The sequence below is a fragment of the Vulpes vulpes genome, chromosome 10, assembly GCF_048418805.1.
Source record: "Vulpes vulpes isolate BD-2025 chromosome 10, VulVul3, whole genome shotgun sequence".
Classification (NCBI taxonomy): Eukaryota; Metazoa; Chordata; class Mammalia; order Carnivora; family Canidae; genus Vulpes; species Vulpes vulpes.
The window spans coordinates 87,765,664-87,779,399 of record NC_132789.1 but is presented as its reverse complement, the minus strand read 5'-3'; the positions used below and the strand labels follow the sequence as shown (position 1 = coordinate 87,779,399).

At 33.2% G+C, this 13,736-nt stretch overlaps 1 protein-coding gene and 1 non-coding gene across 4 annotated transcripts in view; one reads left to right on the top strand and one right to left on the bottom strand.

The window, feature by feature from the left end:
* The window catches only part of FBXW7 (F-box and WD repeat domain containing 7), a 231,518-nt gene that overhangs the window by 177,374 nt on the left and 40,408 nt on the right, over positions 1-13,736 (top strand). The window lies entirely within an intron of this gene.
* LOC112933471 (U6 spliceosomal RNA) lies at positions 4,443-4,549 on the bottom strand. Its single transcript, XR_003237677.1, has one exon. It is a non-coding gene; the product is annotated as a U6 spliceosomal RNA (small nuclear RNA).

Below are 13,736 nucleotides of genomic sequence, written 5' to 3'. Positions count from 1 at the left end.
TATTTCATTTTCTAAATTTAAATAAACTCAGATACAGTTTGACACTTAATTTTAAAAGTAATTACTACTTACCAATTTTGAAAACGAAGGAGAAACAAACATAGGGTAAAGTCATTTCATTGGTACTTTTGAGATTCTACAGTAGCCCAAAAATGTCAGAAAGTGCTGAAATAAATAAAAAATATTACAATATGTTGGAGAGAAGGAAGAACAGGGTGGTGATTTGAACAAGGCTGGAGAGAGATTTTAATAGAGTACCTGAGTTTTTGTTTTGTTTTGTTTTGTTTTGAGTAAACTAAAATGTGACTTCCTAAGGCTCTTTTCCTTACATACACATTCCATTGGAACTGGGGGAAAATTGTCATTTTCAACTGATCTGATATGCTTTATTGTCACTACTTATTTTACCAATAAAGGAATTAGTTACCACATATCAGACCATTCTATTTTAAATCCTATCAGTCCGGGATCCCTGGGTGGCACAGCGGTTTGGCGCCTGCCTTTGGCCCAGGGCGCGATCCTGGAGACCCGGGATCGAATCCCACGTCGGGCTCCCGGTGCATGGAGCCTGCTTCTCCCTCTGCCTGTGTCTCTGCCTCTCTCTCTATCTCTCTGTGACTATCATTAAAAAAAAAAAAAAAAAAAATCCTATCAGTCCTTGTCTTCTTAAGAATGTTTCATGTGTCATGCATAAACATGAGTAAACAATGTAAATTATAAAGTTTCTTGAGGTCTTACTCTCTGTACTATGCAAGGTACTAGCAATAAGTAAAAAGGTGATGACTCTTCATCACCTGTACCTGAAGATACACAAAAGTGAAAAATCACAATCCTTTATGCATTAGGTAGTCTAGTGGTAAAAACCAAAAACAGATCTTTATAGTACAAAAGGATAATTGCTTAAATGTGCCCATGTACAAAGTACTGTGGGAGCGTGAGAGGGTCACCCAAGTCTCAAAGTAAATGACTCAGGAAAAGCTTCACAGTAACTTTGAAGTAAAACATGAAGGATATTTGCTAAGCAGATGATCAGAGAAGTGATGGACAGAAGGAACTTGTATTATTGGTTGGGTTCACTCACATCTTGGCTTTTCACATTATTTATACTGCTGCAAATTATTTGCTTATATCTTGACATGACATTTTTCAGTTATTAATAACAGCCAAAAAATATGTATTGAACACTTAGAGTTAAAATTTTCTAGAACCTGTGGATATAACAGTGAACTAGATAGATAGCATGCCATCATGGAGCTTAGGTTCTACCTTATAGAAACAGAAAGGTAGTTATGCGAATGTTTTGATGACAATAAAATAGGGTAATAGTAGTCTAACTTGAGATGCAGAGGAAGCACCATACCTGCCACATATGAACTCATATAATCTTTAAGATAACCTTGTGAAGTAGGTATTGTATCATATTATCTCTATTTTACAAATGAGGAATCTGAGGCATAGCAAAGTTAACTTGTCTTAGAGCTAATAAGTGATGGAACTGAGACTCTACCTCAGGCATCTGGATCTAACATCACAAACACTGTGATACACTGACCTTGGTAAGGTTGGTTGAGTGAACAGATCCTTAGTTTCCAAATGTTGTAAGGGTTAGCTTTTGTTGTGTAGTCCTGGGTTTTTAAATGTGTAATTCTTATTTGTTCTCACAATTTATGATGGCCTCAGTATTTAGTTACAGATAACATTGCTTTCTAAATATTTTCATCAAGTGATGTCTTTATTAGGTTGTGCCTATTAGTTGTCAGATATGAATGTAAAACAAGTTATGATGTGATTTATAAGGCTACAACTACATTGTAGAAATAACTGCCATCAATTGTCATCTCTTTCGTTGATAAACAACGATCTGTTCAAATAACTTAGTAACTTTAACATTACAGGGCCAGGCTATTAAGATGTAGTATGGGAGATAGATGAAAAATATGCTAAAAAAATAATAAACTTGGTACTAAGTCCTGGCAAGGTAAACAAGTATGAAATAAACCAACTGTGCCTTGTCTGCAGACCAGATATCCAGCAAGTCCTGAGAACTAAGAATTTTTTTAAAGTTAGCCAAACCTAACTCTAAGTAACCTAAGATATAGTCAGTTTTATTATTAATCTGAATAGTCCTAACTTTGCTGCAAAAAATACTAATGTATAATATACTGGAAGTGTTCAGTATTATATATGCACCATATTGCTTTTCTAAACTCCAAAAAGTTCTGAAGTCAGCAACACAGCTTTCTCCAAAATTGTGGAACTAACTCCACAGACCTTTGAGTTTTACAGCTATCACCCACATACAAAAAATGAAATACACTTTGAAATGTCAAAGTAGTCAAAGCCTTAGTCTCTGAGTACATGCATATTTAAATGCTTTAAAACATATATTATATAAATGAATACCTAAATTTTACTAATCTTATTGTAGGCAACTCCATTTAATATGATAGTTCAGAGTTTATTTTTCTTCAGTGATTAAATGTAACTCTTGTTAGCAGACTTTATACATTAAATGAGGAATGAGAATCTCTACCACTTTTTTTACTTCTTCCAGTTTTTTCACAGAAAATTAATACCACTAAATTAATTTATATTCTACTAATATGTATTCTCCGTAACTCCCTGTGTATGTGTTGCTAGTGTAACAAAGATGAGTAAGGCAGAAACCTACCTTTCCTTAAGGAGGCTACGGACACTTGGCTGTCTCTGGGAGACTTACTCATTGTCCCCATTTTACAATCACACATCAAAATCAGAGGAACATGGATTAATTAACTTATTCAACAAATAAGCATCCATTAATTGCCAGGCACAGTTCTGGGCACTTCAGATACACTAGTGAACAAAGCAGAAACAGTCCTACTTTTTTTTTTTTTTATAATTTAACACTTTAGTGACCCTGAGAATTCTACCTAGGAGCGGACGGCGTATTTGATCTGTTCAGTATGGGGTGTCTCACCCGACTCTCTTATTTACTGGTACACTTTACTAAGTCAGCTGGTGGTAGTTTGTCTTACAGCTTCTCCATATGTATGTAAGGCTGCCTACATACATGTGCATGCATGTACAGACCCACTTTGACTTGACAGGACTATGTTGGTGACTTTATATGTATAATCTATTGGTTTTCAAATACTATTAGATAGTATTTAGCACAGAATAGTATTTTGAGGTTCTGAAAGATCAAGTATGATTTTGTTTATTCTTTTTATGTTATTGAAAGGAAACTTTATACCCTAATGGGCACATCTAGTGATTTCTTTCTGGGCTGTTCCTGGGTCAGAATTAGAGCTCTTGACTCTATCTCTGCCTTGTGGAAAGTTGCATAAATTAATGTGTGTCTCATGTATAAACCAGTTAAATAATGGTTGAAATAGTTAATAGTAAATATGTTTATGGTAGGTGTAAATAATGATAGATAGAATTTAAGGTTTTTTAAATTTATTAGAAATTTCACCATAGATGTAATAGCAGAAAGAACTACCATTTGTGGTAAAGCCAATGACATTCTAAATGTTAGGAGTTACAGTTCAATTATTTCCATTTATAAGTACCTATTGATGCAGTGCATGTATTTATTTGCATGTATAATGTTTTGTTTCTAAGTTGTGAGAAGTAAAGTAGATTTTTTTTCAAAAGTAAATCTAAGATTAATAAAGTTTTCTCTTGTGACTTTGGTAAATCCCTAAATGTTTATGTTTATATTTATAAATTTTATTGACATTTATTCAGGTCTAGAGGAAAAGCAATTAGGAATAAATACTGATTCCAAAATCACATGGCTAGTTATTTATCATTATTATATGATATTTCATAAAATAATAGAGAAATCTATTTTGAGAGGAAAAAATATAATGTTGGATGCAATTTTCTTAAATTTTTTCTCCTTGCTAGTGGTGAAAATGAAAATTGAAACTTCTGGGTTATTCCTATATTTAATTACATTGTTGTGTGTGAGTGATCTCATAGAGATCACTTGGGAGCAATTTAAGCTTAAACAGCTTTTCTAATAATCTACCGAAATCTCTGCATTATCACCTTAGATTTTCAAATGTCATTGTTACTACTAGTTTGAACATGTAGGGGCAGTATAGTACTGTTTTTGTAAATCTTGTCTGAATTTGTGGGATTTTGAATCTGTAAGTAGTGTTAAAAGTTCATTCTTCTTTGCATAAAGGCAGCGATATGCCTTACTTTTTAAAGGATGAATGGGACTATTTCATTAAGTTGGAACTATTCTTTCAATTCAGGTTCTTATGTATATTATCCAAAAGCTTTTATATGATGTAGGCTCATGGCCTTAATCTATATTTGAAGTCAAGAAATATGTTAAGCTACTTAACAAGAAAAAAATGCACTTTTATCATTAGACAATAAAAATGATAGGCTTTGCAAAAATAGCAAAATAATTAAAATCAGTGCAGTTTTCCTCCTTTTTAAAAAAACATAGGGAATGCTTCATGAATTTGCATGTCATCCTTATGCAGTGGCTATGCTAGTCTTCTCCGTATTGTTCCAGTTTTAGTATATGTGCTGCCAAAGTGACCACTAATATTAGTGCAATTTTACTCTTAGTCATTCTGTATCAATCTTTTCAAACACAGAGGTTTAACTATGAGAATTTTAAAAATAAAGTCGTAATTTTTCAATCTGACAAGTGAACAAAACTTAGATTACTAAATAGTCTTTTTTTAAGATTCAGGTATTTTTTTCAGTATCAAAATGATTAGGGTTGTTACAAAGTTGATAGTTGATAGGTTTTTTTCCATTTAAATTGATTTACGCTTAAAAACAACTGAGTAGTTTTCTTTTCCATTTATTCATTCAGTAACTTCTGTGAGTCAAGAACTGCTTTAGGCATTTGGAGTTAACCACCACAGTGAATGAAAACAGACTCCAGTCCTCACCCTTATGGAGTTTATATCAGAATAGTGGAGTGCTTAACAGCATAGATGATAGAGTCATTTATTTTTTTATTTTTTTGATAGAGTCATTTAAATTTGGTATTATATTCTTAGCTTCACCACTTAATAAGCCTCATCAGTTAAATGAAGATAATATAAGTACCTACTTCATAGGGTTGTTGTAAGAATAAAATGAAATAACTTATACAAAGTATGGTTATATAATAAAAACTTTAATAACTGTTATGAGGTCCACAAAATAGTTTTTTAGATATGTTGGTAAAAATTATGATTAATTCTCCTGACATGATAGTACTTATTTCTTTTAAAGTTAGTGTTTTGAATATTTTTTTCACATTTAGTTTCTTCAAATTGTGAAAGAAAATGCATAGCACCAATTTTGAATAGTCATTTTTCTTAAACAGTTTCCTGAGTGACTGTTAATCTCTAAATGGAAAGCTACTGCACATAAAAAATTAATGTGATTTGGTTCTACTTTCGTTATGTAGATTCATTCAGTGTGACTATCATATGTTTAAAAATTAACCCCATTATGTCTTACTAAATTAAGGTAACATGTCTATCTTAGTATTTTGTTTGGAGTTTCTCAGATGTTTAGAATAAATATGTTGGCTTCAAATACCATTAAATTAAAACAAAAGGCTGTATATGAATTAAAAACAGTTTATCAATTTACATGTAAGCTGCTAAAATGTCTAGCAAATAGTTTTCATTATGATTTTAAGCTCTGACGCCACTTCTTTCCCTAGAGGCCCCAAAATAAGTTAATTAGGAAATGGAACATACTTGTGAACATCTTTGAAAACTAGCTTGTCAAAATGGCCCCTGGAATATCATTACTATATAAGAATTGAGACAGTTAAAGAATTGATTCACAAGTCTTAACAAAAATGCTTAGAATTGAGATCTTTCTTTGGTGTGCTGCTCTTAGTTCTCTTTATTTTTTAATTATGTGGAAACCCCATATTTAGTACCCCCCCGTACACATTAATGAAATTCTCACCCACCCCACCTCTGTATAGTAGCTTATCTGCTGTGTTCATGCTGCAACTGCTGCATTGAGGGGAAGTAGTGTTCTGCCGTTTTCATATTAGCTTTGTTATCATGCAGTATTTTCAGCTGCTCATACTCATTACCATACAGCTGGTATGTAGAGAAGAGGAGGAAGCAAGCAGAAGTTGTACTGTCTACAAGAATAAGAAGCTCTCTTGCAGATGGGGTGCTGGCAGATGGGGCATGTGTTTGAACAGGTTTTACTAATAACAGAGTGCATTAAAAATCATTCTGAAAAAGTCCTAAGGTCAGTGCCATGAATTCAGAGCTTGAGAGGTTGTTCAGCTTTTTGTAGACCTTATTAGAATATTAATTAACTCTAATACAAAAAAGTAATAAATGGCCAACCACAACCTCTTCCAGAATATTTTTATCAGTTTTTCTTTTTTCATTTTAGAATATTTTCTCTACAGTGTAATTTAAAAATCATTGATACTGTTCACTACTGTCTGTCATTGTCTTGCACTGTATTTTGTACTTTTCAATATAATTACTTAAAATTCCCAGACTATGGTTATATACAGAAGTATATATACTTTGAGCAATGTAATAACATTCTTCAGCTTTAATATATAAATGTTAAAATATTTCTTAGAAGATGAAAACCAAAGAGGATTTAGAAATGCCTATTATTTATATTGTTGACTACATTGAAGTTTAAGATGAATTATGTTCTATCTCCATTCAAAGTTAGAAGTGAATGTTATATCCCAAAATGAATCTTTTGTTAAAATTATTACTTACAGTAAACTTTTCATATTCACAAAACCAAATGAAATAGTAATGAAATAACAGTAGCTTTTATTTTATTTTATTTTTTTAACAGTAGCTTTTAAAAAAAAAAGTATTTCAGTAGAATCTTATTCCTTTTGATCTTTTTCATTAATTGTAGTGTTTCTTGGTAGATCCTGTCTCAATGGGAGATCATGATAAAAAGCAAAATAAAGATAGCCAATTATATGTAAAATATGCAGTATTCAATTTAATTTTAATGGAAATGGCACTTAGCCTGTTATTTTGTTCATAGAGATTAAAATATATATTGCCAAAGTTTTTTTTTTTTTTAGGTAATATTATAATGCTTTTGGTTAACTCTGAAAAACTTTCATGCTTAAGATTTCTTTGTCAGTAAAATGGAGATACAAAAATGCTATCTGTTGCGTTAATACCAATGAATAAATAAAATACTTTGAGATCTGTGGGAAATGATGTACATTAAGTGTTGTTAAAAGTGTGTATATCCCTTTTAATAGTAAAAGTTTGTATTCTGTTAGGCATTTTTAAAGGTACAGGAAATCCTAAGCCAGGTTGGCTTTTAATAGCAAAGATAATTGCATTTTGTTGCATATCAAACTATGTATTTTCTTCCAGTTTAGTTTATGCTTTAATTGTGTAACTGATAAATATCCAGAAAATTTTAATACTCTTCCCTGAAGGGGAAATATATGTATATAAATATATAAGATACTATAAATAATACTATTTATTACACAGTACTAAATAAATAATAAATATATAAAATGTGTTGTTCACCTATATTACCTTTCCTTATACTGAAAATTATGAGTTTTTCAAATTATGCTGAAAATTAATAATTTCCAGTTATTTTTGTAATTCTGTCATTATTGATTAAAGTGAGTGCTATGTTCATTATCTCATGTAAATATTATTTATTGATACCCTGATAAGCATAAGGACTATGTGAGGAGATGAGGTAAAAGAATCAAAATAGAAGTGGTCACTGCTTTCATGGAATTTGCAGTTAAATGGGGGAAAGATGGAAAATAATTATTGTGTCTACACTGTGACAAGGCATTGGTTCAAGCACTGTGATTAACAGCTTTAGAATGGGGAGAAGGTGGCTCTGAGAAGGGAATTTGAAATGACCTATACATGGATGGTTCCCATATTTTTGTCTCCAATCTAGACCTTTGTTCTGAGCTCTGGAGCTAGTTGGAGCATGATATCCTCACCGGGATATCTCAAACCAAGTAGGATCAAACATGTAGTTTGTCACACTCCCTCCCCCAGGAAAGAAAAACAAGCAAAAACACTGACTCTTGTCCAGTATCCTCTCTCATGTCCCATCCAGTTGCATAAGAAACCTAGGTGTCATCCTTGATAATTCCTCCTCCTTTACTCTTCATGACTAATCAATCTGTCACCAAATCCTATCAGTTTTGTATCCTAAACATTTCTTAAATGTTCACTTCCATCTGTCTTTGTTGCACCTAGCTAGTCTAAGCGACTATTATCTCTTGCCTGACCTGGTGAAGTAACTTCCTGACAGTCTCTCCACATCCACTCTCACTTCCATTCTGGTTTTAACATTACATTTAGAATGATTTTTCAAGAGATATATCTGATTATTCCCTTCCTGTGACCATGTCCAGCATTAGCTTTTCATTACTCCTACAGCAAAGACCCAAAATCCTGTATGAGATCTTGCATAACCTAGGTCTTGTGTACTTCTCTAGCCTCATTTTGCACTTTCTGTAGAACTGGTATTCTGGGCACTGCAGCCATAGGGATGTCCTTCACCCACCACAACACACTTTAGTCATTCCTTCAGAGGAGTCTTCTCCGAACCCCCCGGACTAGCCCCAAAACTTAACATGATGCATTGTCCTAACACTGCAGTGTTTACCACAGTCTTGCTTTTGCCTTGTTTTGTTTCATTTGTCTTCCTCTCCTACCATATTGTAAAAGCTCCTAAATAACCATTTAAATCTACATTGGTTGTAATTATGTATCCCAGATAGAATACAAATAATTAGTTGAAACAATGTAGGATAGAATCATGGAGGTATGCATCAACACTAATATTTACTCCTCGGGAGTGATAACCACACATGGCTGAAATTGACATTTTTTAAAAGATAGATTGGCCCTTACAAAAAGATCTGTGTGGGGCAGCCTGGGTGGCTCAGCGGTTTAGCGCCGCCTTCAGCCTGGGGCCTAATCCTGGAGACACAGGACCCAGTCCCACATCGGGCTCCCTGCATGGAGCCTGTTTCTCCCTCTGCCTGTGTCTCTGCCTCTCGCTTTCTCTGTGCCTTTCATGAATAAATAAATAAAATCTTAAAAAAAAAAAAAAAAAGATCTATGTGATGAACTTAAGAAACAGGACCAAAGTGATAACCACATATTGAAGTGTATGTTGTATACATACTCTGAACCGCTCCCCCCCCCCAACTATTACTTAGTTAATAAATATTTTAGGCTGTCTTATTAAACTAAAAAATTTAAAGTCAAGTAGAAGTCATAATTCCCCATTAAGTGTTTTGAGGTTGTAATAACAGCATTTAAAACAGTTTCTTTAGTGTTGGGATACATAACTTTTGCCAGTTTTCTGTAGTTTTCAGATCATTTGGGTAAGGGAGAAAGACCTAGTACCCTTTCACAAGGTCTTTCCAGTGAGTTACGTGGTGTGTTCTGTTCTAAGCTTTTTTTTCATTATTTCATGCTTTAGAGATATAAAGTATACGGCATGAAGGAGAGGATAGGATATAGTTTGGGGCGGGGGAGGAGTTAGAAAAGGAAGCAAAACCCATCTATTATTGTAAGCACCTTTCATCAGATTTTCTTTCACTATGCCTACTGATGCCTGCTTTACTCTCAATATAATGTCAAAGATAACAGGAACAAGGCTTCACCAAGGAGGCATTGCAGTAGTGAATTAATTCTTTGTCAGGCTGCTCTTGGTAAATTCCCAGAAGTAAAGTGTATCAGAGTATACAATTAGCTACCTACTTTGTCTCTTCTTTCTCTGTGTCTTCTGTGACTTAACACAGATTTCATCTACACATCACACATTTGCATACTGAAATAGCTCAGGAAACATCCTAGAGATTTCTTAACTACCAATACTACTTGCTATGTATATAAAAACCTTATTTTCATTTTCTATAAACTGGAGACCAAGATTTGTCTGTGTTCAAATCCTAGCCATCCTACTTAGTAGTTATATGCCCTTGGGGAGGTTGTCAAAACTCTCTGCACCTCATCTGTAAAATGGAATAATAATAGCACGTACTTCAGAGGGTCATTAGACAGCTTCAATGAATTTATAGAAGTACCTTGAAGAGTGCTTGTAAATTCTCTGTATACATAATTTTCTTAAGAGAACTTCTTTAAAAAAAAAGTTGCTTATTCTTTTTAAAGATTTTTTTTTTTTTTAATTAGGGACAGAGAGAGAGAGAGAAGGGGGGTAAGGGGGGAAGCAGGCTTCGTGTAGGGAGCCTGACATGGGACTCGATCCTGGGTCTCCAAGGCAGCACTAAACCGCTAAGCCGCCGGGGCTGCCCACAGTTGATTATTCAAGCTTGAATTAGTTCACGGTATTTTTGATGGTGGGCAGTAAACGAACACTCAAATCAGATTAAGTATAGTGTTTATTTTCCCTTTTTTTTCTTTAGGCTTAAAATATAGCCTTGTGTTTCTTGAAAGTATCTCTTCCTCTTTCTAGCTCTATGCATTGTCATATGAATTGAGCAATTCCATTTATCAATTATATTGATCTGTAATTTTTTATTGACTCTCCTTCCCCCCTGAATTGGGAGTTCTTCCAGGATAGAGATTATATCTTGCTCAATTTTGCCTACTTTTTGCTTTGTGTCTGGCTTTCAAGAACCCTGGCTAAATATTTCTTGAATGTAGCAGATGTAGATCTATCAAAATAAAATGTTTGAGTCACTGTTTAGTTTTTTCTTCCCATCTTATTTCATCGTTTAGAAAACAGGGAACCCTTATATGAAGCAGGATTCATTTGGGTGAGACTAATAATATAACAGTGGAATTTGGGGTTAGAGGCTCACCAGAAGTTTTTCTCACAGTAATTTCCTTTTTCTATGCTACCTATATAGAAAAACAAATATAGTACGTTTCACAAAGTTAAAGTCTTTGAAAGAAATGAATTGGAGAGTAACTTACATCTTGGTCTAACAGAATCCGTTTTTTGCAATTGTCTAATAAAAGCTAGTTGAATAAAGATATCTTTAAAATACCAGTTAATGTTAATGTACTCCCTACGTTGTGATCATGATTAACGTCTCCATTTAACATCTCTTGAAAAATATGTTCTTAATACGCTGTTATATCTCTTGATAGAATAACTTTAAAGGAAAGGCTGAAAATGAAGAAGGGTTTGTGTGTGTGTATGTGTCTTTATCCCAAGGGCTAACAAAATATTACAACTTTAAGAATATTCCATAGTTCAACATCTTTTTGCTAGCTTTGACTTTATGTGAATTAGATTTAAGTTGTTCCTCATAGGATTTTTTTCATGTTGTAAAAGTTTGAACATGTATTGACTCAAAAAGAATTTAAGATTCAGTTTTCCAAGAGTGTTCTCAAATCACCATGTAACAGTTTTCAACAGACCAGCTGTGTGCACAGAGCAGATCTTAAATTGTAATGCACATTTGTTTATTAGTCATTGTGCCATCATTACATACCATGAGTTCACACAGCTGGAAGGAAACTCATGATATCCGTCCTGCAGAAAGAACTCTTTAGAATCATGTATCAAGTGTGGCATACTTTCAAAGTTAGTTTTTAAACATTTAGAGGCTTTGAGTATTTATAGACAAATAAATATGTTCTTAGATATGAAAGAGCTTTTTAATAAAGAAAATGAATAAAATATTTCTATTATAGTAGTTTTGCCAAGATGCCAAAGTGCTTCTGACCATTGTTTTTATAGTTCACTGCAAATAAAAAAACTACTATAGTTTGTATACCTTTTCAGATTGATAATTATTTTGAAAATACTTCCACGACAGGCAAAATTATGTCAAACCCTACTCATGACCCATCTATTTATAGCATTTTTTTTTTGTACTCTACTTTTATTTACTGAATCTTCATAGTCTGTTGGAATTTCCTGAAAAGGCAGGGGATCATGTAGGCATTATGCTAGTCAGATAATTCTTGATTCTTTCAAAGCAAAGAATGTGGTTTGTTAAATTATATATACAGTAATTGCTTTAAAATGTAAATTGATGTTTCGAAAATGCATCTTTACAATCCTCCTTTTTAAATGTAGTGGGGGCATGATTACTAGGTTCTTTCGTACTTGACAGCTACATCAAACACAAATACTTGAAGAGTAGGCAAGCTACTTTAAGTAAAAAAAATTGATTAAAGATCACCATGATGCACACTTTCTAGAGTAAGAACCTGGGGTGATATATATTTCTTACTGCCCTAGCACCCAACACTTATTAATTTTAAGTGTTTTTGAATAAGTGAAATAAGTTCAAGTCCACTGGCTTTGATTCATAACTAGAGTTTCTTTATTTATTTACTTATTTATTCATTCATAACTAGAGTTTTAAAAGATCAGTTACAGTTATCTCTTCTCATTTTGAATTCTTCTGGAAAATTCATAAGATGACTGAGATGAGAAGAGATGCTATATTTTAAAAAGTACAATAAGTGAGAATCTGGACTTTATCTGCTAGTCAAATTTTATAATTGGACATAATTATCAGAATTGGGAAACGAACAAGTAGAAGATTACAGAGTTGAGAATAATACATATTTTAGATTAAGCAGATCTTAGATGACTACATGCTAATGAGGGTATTCCTGAGTAGGGTTTGCATAAGGCTGTACTAAGCTTTAGTTGAAGGCTTTTTTCCAACTTTGAGATTCTGTGATTATGTTCCGGAATTTTTTATGATCACAGAGAAGTAAAAAGTGTACCTTGGGTAAAATCCTTTTGTCTCGAATTAACTAAAGGTAACCATATCTTTTCACCATTTGCTAAAATAAGGCTGACAGAGGCCTTGTCCATCTACAGGGATCTGAGACCAACATCTTTTTCTCAAAAAGAATAAATTATCAAATGTAAAGATAAAATTGGAACATAGAAAGTGGAAGAGCAAGGAAATAGAGATATGACACAATAGATACTCCTCCATTCTATAGAATTGAGTTACTAGATATAAAGATTTAGAATAGTGCTTGGCACATGGTACAGATTAATTATTACCTGCTATTCCAATTCTCTTTCCTAAGTTTAGGAATCTTTCTGGATAGGTGCTGAGTTTGAGAGTAAGTATGATGGAAATGGAAGAGTAATTGCTGCATGAAAGAGTTGAAAAGAGTTCAAATACAGTTATATATTCTTTTCTCTGTATCTCTAATTTCAGCAAGTGAGAATTACTTTGTTGTGAGCAATCTTTAATTTTATATACATTTTTGTAAATATAAAAATTATAGGCAAATCTATATACAAAAGTTGTGTCATGTTTACTCTCATTCTAGACATCCGCTAATGACTTCATGTTGCACTTTGAATTAAATCTGAACTCTTGACCATGACTTACAAGAGCCTACATAATCTGGCCCTTGGTTACCTGTCTGACATTGTCTTGTACCAGTCACTTCATCCTAGCCAGACTGGTCTTATTCTTGCTGATCCTAGGCTCTACTCTATCAGTTTGACTTAAAAGTTGTTTCCTGGAATATGCCATTCAAAATTAGCCACACTTCTCTACTACCCTTAGTACCTACTTCTTTCATAGCACCTTGTTTTATTTCTCTCTTAGAACTAAGCATTATATGAAATTGTCTTATTCATGTGTTAGTTTACTTATTATGGGTCTTCCCTCTCCCCCCAAATGTAAACTATATGAGATTAGAAAGCTCATCTCCATTGCTTGCTACCTTATACGTAGAGCCTAGAACAGATATTAGCACATAGTAAGTGCTCAAAAGGTTATGCAAGTGAATTTGTTTATTGACAAGTAA